Raw genomic sequence first — 9,292 nt, forward strand, 5'->3', positions numbered from 1 at the left:
TTTTTCAGTGATTCCAGCAAGTTTCTAGCGTAACTCCTTGCTCAATCAAGTTGTCCTCCAGCATTTCTCTCCAATTGCTTTATCTTTGTGATGTCTGGTCGAGTTAAGCTAGAGCTAATAGAAGAGTATGATTTCCCTGGGAACAGCAGACACGGCCGCTATTCTGACCTTACCCCACCTTTCCTGGAGATTTTGACCCGATAGCTCTAAATGTCTCCTTGTCTCAGATCACTAAACGAGGACAGCGCTACCTCTCAGGCACTTTTTTCTACCCGTGAGAATTATATGAGCATTCTGTTATTTATTAAATTCTGTTACTGACCTACAGAAATACTCTTTACTATTTAAAAATATCCTGGGTCTGACCATGAGGAGGAAATGGGCAGATGATCAGCCTTGCAGCTGGTCTGAGAGCTCTGGCGTGGTGGGTGTTAGCAGGAAGAGACAGGACAAAAGTTTGTTTTCCAAATGGCTGCCTGTGTCACCGGCAGCCACACAATCAGCCACAACTTGCTGGTGAGAGAAGGCTGGCAGCTATTCCCCTTGGGTCTGAGGAAAGATTGCTTTAAATACTTACAATGGGCTTTCAGACCATATATTTTTCACAACAGTTATCCTATTCATGAGAAGTTGCTCAAATGAGACTTTCCAATTGCTTATGTGGGAGGAAGCATTTGGCATCTGGACAGAGAAAAACAGATTGTTTTTTTTTTTTTAGGAGATGCTTTATCCCCAAAGTACAATTGTTTTGTCACACGTTTCTTTTATTCTCTCAAGGTTGAAAAGTTTTTGGCAGCAATAACTGTAGAGCTTGCAAAAGACATGGTTACCAGCACAGTGTGTCAGATGAACCTAATGAGACAGATCCTTGGCGTCTGTAAGCGGGTACAGCTCTGCTGACAACGGTACAGCAAGACTGATTTACACCTGCAGAAGGTAAGATTCAATATGTTTTATTTAAACTTGGAGGTTGCAGTTGTAGCTCTGAATGCAGCTTAATGGCTCATGTCTTTCCTCTGTTTCGATACTGTGTATGATGCCATTTCTATGAACTGTGGTAATGGGATATTAAACCATTACAATAGTTTTGGTTGGCTTCTTCTTTCTCTTCATCTTTTTATTGGAATTATTCATGCAATTGCATGTAAATAGATTTCTTATACAGCTCTTGATGTAAAATGACTTTTTAATGGTATTTTTGTTGCATCTGCTCCAGTTGATGATTAGGCCTGAGAACAGGAAACCTTCTCAGTACAGTTTCCTGACTTGAGGCTGGTAACAGTCCTGGTGCTCAAAGGACTGGACACACGCAAACATTGCGCCCGTCAGCCTGATCTGTGTAAGTGCCAGGGCACTACTGTGGATGCAAAAAATACCTTCTCAGTTGCATGCGAACTGCGCTGTCTCAAGCAGCACGAAAGAATATTTCCCTCCATAGTAAATGAGATTTTACTGACTGCGTCATACTGGTCGTGATATCATGCTACTATTGGCTCCTCTTGACCTGATAGATGAAGAGTCTAAATATTTTACTGAATATACTCAACATTCACATATGCAAAACTGGGAATTTCCCCATGTAGGCAAATGCAGAATTTGACAACGCAGCTTTGTGCTCACTTCTACTTCTAAAGATGTACACAAACAGTTGCAAACATTCCTAAACTGACACGCATGAATGTGTCACATATATGCAGAGGTTTTACATGAACAATAAGAGATATGGGGATGTACTCTACAGGTTCAGTCGTTCTGTGTTACTCCCTGGTAATTCATGCCTAGGAAAAGTGGACTCTATGGCCTATTCAGTTTTCCTGGAAAGGCAGGTCTCCTATTTTCATAGCTTTTCCTTAGTAGCAAGGTAATTATTGGGTCCTAGGTATTAAGCAGGGAAAAAAAAAATTAAAAATCTATTTTTCATATTTATTAAAATCCCACAGTGTGTAGGCTCTCTAAAGAGCCATTAAGTGATGAGTTCTTTACACAAAATTTAATTTAACTGATTTCCTTATAAAATTCCCCATACAGAGCTTCCTAAAATGTTTACCAGTGCAATAAACCATTACAGGGATTCTTTTAAGTCATTTGCCTCCAGACAAAATAAGACATTTTGATTTCTACTGTCTAATAAATGAAGTGCTACAATTCTAAACTTAATATCTGGCATTGTCATTATTTTTCCTTGCTTTACATCCTTCCTGGAGGTTCACTACGACATGAAAAGATAAATTGTTGTAATACTTTCTGCACATAGGGAAACATTAATTTTTTCCTCCAACTTTGTCTTTCAAGATGACTTACTGTAGGTTGCCTCTTTTTATTTTCCTAAGTATATGTAGTTTATAAAAGCCTGACCTCTAATTAGAGGCTAATTTAACAGAGTTGAGAAATGTTCTGTAATAAATGAGAAATGTGGATTTTTGGACAGAGCCCCACTGACTGTGAATGAGCCTTGTCCTTGAGGAGCCTAACAGACGTGAGATTTCTTAGTTTATTTAAAACATTGATGCTTTCAAATTTGAGCTAATCTATCATTTTCTTGTATTTGTGATTATTCTAAAAGAGAACTTGCCAATCTCTTATACTATAGTATAACGACTCCCCATCATCACAAATAATATTTTAATTGCTGCAATTGAGAATCACGTCAGCACTTTTCAGACTGGACACTTTGGCAGCTCATCGTTATTTTACAGTTGACCAAAGTACTCAAGTTTACTGTCTCCAAGCAGTTTGTAGCAAAAGTCCCTCCAGTCTCTGACACTACATCTATCTGGTGGGACACAGATGCTGACACCTGGGACATCCTCGCGCCTCCTTTGGAAAGGACCCCAGTGGTTATCACCCATCCCTCATTTCACCCCCCACTTAGGAGCCACTGCCAGCACCAACTCTGCCAGATATTTCAGCTGGGATCACCAGCCGCTGTCAGCGCCGTGACACATCAGGTCCCTGTGACCTTAAACTGGGGGCAGAGATACAGACTGGGAAAAAGTCCATTTCATGATCTTACAGTCTCTTCTCAGTCTTGCCCTCCAAACACCAGAAAAAATAAATGGCTTATCTCAGACACGGTTCCCATGTCTCTCTATGAAGACTTATTGCTACAGAGCTGTTCAACCATTCTAGCTGCATTCATTCATTCATCACATATTATGTCACTTATCTCTTAGCTTCTTGAAGCATTACAGTTTTAAGACTCATTATATGAGCTGTAAATACATTTGACGCAGTTTCCCTGCTACTGAAAATAAAACACAGAGTTTGGAAATGGAAAAAAACACTAAGCCCAAGCACACTCTGTATAAATAATATCATACTATACCAGTGATACTCTGGAAAAAAATAAATGCAAATGTTAACTGAGTTTCATTACCACCATCTACTGTGAGCTGGTACAACTCCACTGGTTGTGGTGGAAAGGACTGGCTTGTAGCACTGGCTATAGAAGTCAGGATAGGTACCCACCTTCTGTTTCCAAACAGTGGGTGAGTGGTGACTGGTCTTGCCATCTTCTCGTTAGCACTGATCAGCTTTACATAAAGTGGATGCTTCCACATTTTTTTGCTTCTCAGGTTTTTCTAGCTTTGAACGTCTCCCTTCCAGCTGGCAATATATCATCAAGGCTGCAAAATCTCTCTTCAAAGAGTAGCAGTACCCTTGCTAGAGAGTTAGGATCCTATCAGGTCAGACTTTAGATTGGGAAACTTTACAGAATAAACATTAGTTATTAATGAATTTTACCCTTGAGAACACCACTGCAAATTTCACACAAGAGCCTGGATGGATCATTAACCAGGCATCTTCATTTTAACACTGTTTGAAAACTACTAGTAGAGTGAAATCACAGAAAAAAAAAAATATGCAGAGCATCATTCCTCACTTTCAAGAACACTATTTTCCAGCAGATTATGCCACCAAAACACCATCCAGATGTTACTGCAGCCCCTTCAGGTCTTTATACATATGTCTCAATGCAGAGAAACTCAAGCTGAATACATAACAGCAATTACAAGACATCTGCAGCACCCCTCATTCCATTTGAAAATTCTTCAGCTATTCTGTCTCAGGTTTGTTTTTGTTCTTTAAACACGATTTGGCAAAATAAATACAATCAGAGATCAGATCAACACTTTTTGTCGAAATGCACTCTTTTACTTATTTGAAGGTATATATTGCTCCCTGCTTCATTGGATTTCATTTCCGTGTTAGCGACTGTTTGTGGTATTCATTCAAATCTTGTACTTCACATCTTAGTATCAATCTTTATTTCTCCTGTCCTTGATCAGGAATCCCAAAGTTAAAAGATTCTCTAATCTCAGCAGCACAGTCTCCTCATGCTTGTCATATATATTAGACTGATCTCTGAGAAGCACAAACTGCTCCTCCCTGGGAGAAGGCTGATGGTGAAGATACTTCTCCCTTCGGCTCATCACTAGGGCTTTTCTCAGGGACTCCTTCTGTACATGTTCAAACTTACTTTGTAGATTTGAATCTTGCTCATACTCCCAGAATACATATCGAAGCAGCCCTTTGGGTCAAAGATCCAGAGGAGGACACGGTCCCCTCCCATGGGGCCAGGGGACAGCTGTGACAGCCGAAGGCTCCCAGGGGACAGCTTGCAGCTGAAGTGATGCTCCTCACGCACTGGATTTCACAGCCATCCCAAACCCAGTGAGAGCAGCAGCATAACCACAGCCCACTCACCCATCCTACAGCAACCTCGCACAGCCAGCTGTCCCTGTCCCTGTGCAGACTGTCACTCAATGCTGCTCACACTGTTCACTGGGGCAACAGCAAGCGGTACAGCAACAGAATCGAGAAAAGCAGCTGAGTTCAGGAGACGGAGATCTACTCTGGATCTGGCCTCAGATATCAAGTACTCAAAGTAACACTCTGGTGGTGAAGTTAATGAAAAACACAAAATCCTCTTCCTTACGTAGACTACTGCTCAGTCTATTCATTGTGCTCCAAAATGGGCTGCGCATTTTTTGACACACCAAGGGCTTGATTGAGAACATAAAATATTCCTGAACAAGGTACACTTGTCTGCCCTAGAAGAATACTAGGGAGAGTCTAATTGTGGAGAAACATAACACAAGCAGTGAGTAGATGTAGACTTCTGCATCTACATTTAATCAGAACAAGGAGTTCAGATTTCAGAGCTGTCAGGTAGCACTGAGAAAGGGCTTCATCAGAATTAACTTAAAATGATCCATCAAGAGAGAAGCAAGTAGGTTAGGGTGCCTTCCACTCATTTCACTGGGATCACCCATCTGCTGCAGGGTATTTTGAGGACAGCAATACCCTTCTCTTCCCCAGTCTCTTCATTACCCTTTACCTGTGGCTCTCACTGCCCTGTGTCAGCTACGCAATTGCACCAGGTTGGGTTTTTCCTCCCCTGCACTTTCCTATTTAGAGCCATGACATTTGACATTTTGGAGGACTCAAAACACAATCAAAAGAACAACAGCCTAGTTTAAATGCAATAGTGGAAACAACACAGAATGAACGTTCATGACTGCTGTGGCTAGACTAAGCCAGCGCCTGCCTTTCCAGCAGACATCCAACAACCCACGCACTGGTGACTGGGCTTCAGTCTGTGTCTTAGCAGCTTCTGAATGAACTTTTCTGTCACCTTCTGCTGTGGCAGTTACTTAGATACTCATCATTCCCTTTTTTCCCCCTCATCTAAACTGTATGAGCTCAACAACAACCCCTTCACTACTGAACAGGGGATTTACTGATTCTCTTTTCAGCCTAATATGCAAACAGCGTGGCTATCATTACAAAAAGAGCCTGGTAACAAATCTACAGGAAGAATATGCGGTATTACCAAGAGCTCCACAAACTTCATTAAGTCTCTAAAAGCTTATAATCTACCACAAATACATACCTGACCCATCATTCTTGATGTCTGGTTTTGAAAACATAATCTTTGGGAAAGTCCATGGTGAATTATTAGAGGTGAAAGAAACCATTGCCCAGCCAAACATTTCCAAAAGCAGCTTGTTGGTGTTGAAAGCAGCCATAGGTGCTTTTTGGTGTGTCTTTCGTGCTAGGGCCCATGTGCTGTAACTCACAGAATGAGATTAACTGATTAGCTAATTAGGAGATTAGCTAACACATATTTTCTTTACAAGCAGTGCCTCTATGGTTCAAAGTCCTGCAAAAAATCATAGCCTGGAGGGAGTTACTTTTCTATAAGCATGTAGAATAATTGCTTTGTAGCCAGAATCTCTGATTTGAAAATGAGTTTTTCTTCTCATTTCATTGCTCCTTTTATTAGGACACACACTACTCCTTGTCCCAGCAGGCAAAGTCATGCATTTGTCAGAGGTGACCTTCTGGGAGCAACTGCATTTACTTATCTATCTGTCATACAGGATATAAGAGCTGGGGAGCCTGCCTGCTGTTTTACAGAAAATAGCATTAATCATTCAAAAGACCATCTTATTATCCTTATATTAAACTATGTGAATAGCACCTAACGGGGGGGCAGAGATAGGTAATGTCGTCAGCTGAAACCTGGGGAGCTGAACCTGGTGGCAACTCGATCTCTCGTAGGGTGAAACTTCATCACTGAAACACACAACTAGAGCGACTTGGCTCTGAGGACAAGCAGCAACATATCTTTATGCTGTCCAGTCATTTTGACCATAATGACAAGTGAATGACATTATCTGGTGATGATCACACTTTCTTCTAGACAAATCTGAGCACTCGGATGGACATTAAGCTAATTTGATACACATTGATTGAGGATGAGGCTAGAGACAGTCATCTACTTTCTCTGCACTTCAGCTTCCCATTTGTAAAATGGATATAATATTACTTCAGGGGTGATGCAAGGACAAGCGAGCTCAAATTTGAAAAGGTCTTCATAACTGTTACTGGTGGGAATAGGAACAACTCCGATGCAGCTGTGATACTGATCGGGACAGCACCCAGCGAAGCCTTCCAAGTGCTCTGTGCCAACAGGACAGGCTACAACCCCATACACTCCACCAAAGAATATATTTCTAAGAGTTCTTCTTTATACGTGATTCTCATTTTTCCTTAATGCTGTACATACAACTATACCTGAGAGCTACAGATGTAAATAACTCCAAAAAACACAGCCACCTTTGTTGTATAGCACAAAGTGTTATTGAATTTAATCTCTGCTGCTGCCTTAAACCAGCAAATCATCACAGCTCTTATCATTGCACGCTGGAGCTCTCCATCTAGATGGGTTTTCAGATTAAAATTAAGACTCTTTTCCTAGCTAGTGGTAGCAGAATAGATCCACATTTACAGGTTGGTTTACTCATTCTCATGAAGATTTGATAATATGATTTACCTCTTGATCTCCTGAAATAAAATTTAGCATTCAACTAAAAACACCCGTGTAGCTGAAAAGGTAAATATATCAATCTATAGACACATAAATATACCTGCAAGAAACTCTGTTATTAGGTCACCGCTAACCTACTGACTGTAGCATATTTTCATCGTACATGAAGACCCTTAACTTACAACTGCACAGTGTGAATCAAAAATTAATTCCTACAAGTAACCTGGCAACTGTAATACAGGAATTATTTCAGTGGTTTCAGTGGAGCTGTCCTGAGCTGCACCGGCTGATGCATCAACTCACTGCAGTTACTTATGGCTGTAAAACTGCTGAATAAAAGGCTACAGAGAAAAATGTCCCAGAGCATTACTCAATTATTTCAAAAGTAGGACTGTAAATCAGCAAGGCTATCCACACTGGATTTTAGACTGACCAGATTCTTAGCTTTGTGTTAGTTCATTAATTCCAGGGAACAGCTGGGGTGTGACTACTCTGTATTTACTACACTGTTTGTAAAAGCATCTTATATGCTGCAGATAAGGTTGCTCTGTAGCTAGGCTTTCTAATAACCAGTTCTGCTTTGCAAAGATATATGAGAGCTATAAACAATGATAATACCTGCAGGTTCATCTTTTATTATTTTTCCTTCATAGCAAAGCAAACTCAAGCATATGAGTATATATAAGAGCCAATAAAATGGGGAGCGGAATACAAGAGGCTCTTATGGATCAAATGTATACATTTATGTAAATCTCTGCCTACATTGTTATGCTGATGTTTGTAGACTTTTGTTCATTTACAATGCCAACAGGTTACTTACAGGTATCCTCATTGGGGTATCATCCCCCACCAGCCACTGGTGATTTGCTGGGGTGAATGCTGCAATGCAAACACAGGCGCCTGCAGTGATGCCCACAACCAGTCACCCCAGAGCACAGACTTGATCCTGAACTCCCATCCCAACTGTCTCTTGTCACCACACCACTCACCCGTTGGACATCATGATCAGTGCCACCTCCCAGTGTGCCAGCAGTGGAGGCAAAACTCAGCTTTGTGTTGGTGGTAGGAAAAGAATGGCAGCTGATGGGTGAGGTGAGATGTCTCGCCGGGAGATCCACAGTTTTCAAAGAGCCTGGTTGGGGAAAAGTCCGGATGCAACCATGGGGATGAGTAAGGGAAACGAGTGTCTGGCAAGAGCAGGAGGGGGGATGCCTGGGGTTTAAGAAGCTATTGGGAGAGAAGGGCTGGCAGGGGTGAATGTGAGTTTTACAGGGGGCTGCTGAAGGGTTTGGAAACAAGTGAGGTGCAACACTTCCCATTTCCAGATCCTCTCTTCCTTCCCTGCTGTCCTAGGCATGGGATGTTTCATGCTGTCCTAGCCCTGGCCAGTGTCTACCAGCACGGTCTGCGGTGAGGATGGGGGAAATGACGCAGCCAGGAGGGGACGAAAAACCTGAGATTTCTGTTCCTGCTGCCAGGTAAGATGGGGAAAAGGATGAAGCCAGCACTGCCAGCACCAGAGGGCTCTGGGAACTGGAGGCAGGGCTGAGGTCTTCCCATCCCCCCCTACATCCCAGTCCCCACAGCCCTGGACAAGGAGATGTGCCCTCTGCATCCTGCCAGGCCTGGCTCCTGCCTCCTTTGCCCAAGCTTTGGACCAGCTCCGTTCTCAGTTCAATCTTGAAATATTATATTCAAAATTACATAACTGAATTCGTGTCTAATTTAGCCTACCCTCATCAATGATTAAACAATTAAACTTATTATTGCTCTTCTATCTAATCCAGGAGGCATTGTAATGAAATAGTGCGTCTGGAAGAAATGGAAACAATTGAGCAGCTGCAGACAGAGGTCCCGAGGAAGGATGAAAACCCAACGAGGGCGTTTAATGAGCGTCTGGGTTACCACTTCAAAGAGCTTCACTCTTTCAGGCTTCTCGGCTCCCTCAGCATCTTG

The 9,292-nt window shown here is 42.0% G+C and overlaps 1 long non-coding RNA gene across 1 annotated transcript; it reads left to right on the plus strand.

Moving 5' to 3' along the window:
- Window positions 1-802: 802 nt before the first annotated feature.
- Window positions 803-9,192, plus strand: LOC309445629. The gene is made up of 3 exons (XR_014185318.1): window positions 803-936; window positions 8,690-8,814; window positions 9,124-9,192. It is a non-coding gene; the product is annotated as an uncharacterized lncRNA (long non-coding RNA).
- Window positions 9,193-9,292: the final 100 nt, after the last annotated feature.

Source organism: Streptopelia decaocto (assembly GCF_964273445.1).
Source record: "Streptopelia decaocto genome assembly, chromosome: 13".
Classification (NCBI taxonomy): domain Eukaryota; kingdom Metazoa; phylum Chordata; class Aves; order Columbiformes; family Columbidae; genus Streptopelia; species Streptopelia decaocto.